Below are 412 nucleotides of genomic sequence, written 5' to 3' on the forward strand. Positions count from 1 at the left end.
CCTGGTAAGAAATGACGAGGATTTAGGGCGATTAGTGATAATGGGAATGCAAGAGAGGAAGTGGGATGAAGACATGTTGAGATATTTATGGGAAGAAACGCCAGCCTCCTACTATAATTACATATTACACAATCTACAGTATTACACAGAGACCAGTGAAAAGAATCACAGGCTTGTTAATGGAAAAAAGATTAAACTCTGTAAAATAATTTTAAAGAGATTTATTTTGAGCCAAATTTGAGGACCATGACCTGGAGCCACGCCCAAGAAGTCTTGAGTAGTGGACTTGGTGTGGCTGGGTTATAGTTTGATTTTATGCATTTTAGAGAGACAGGGGTTATAGGTAAAGTCATAAATCAAGTCAATGGGAGGCATACATTGGTTTGGCCCAAAAAGGCGGGACATCTCAAAG

This window comes from Propithecus coquereli, unplaced genomic scaffold (genome assembly GCF_000956105.1).
Source record: "Propithecus coquereli isolate 6110/MARCELLA unplaced genomic scaffold, Pcoq_1.0 Scaffold63, whole genome shotgun sequence".
Lineage (NCBI taxonomy): Eukaryota > Metazoa > Chordata > Mammalia > Primates > Indriidae > Propithecus > Propithecus coquereli.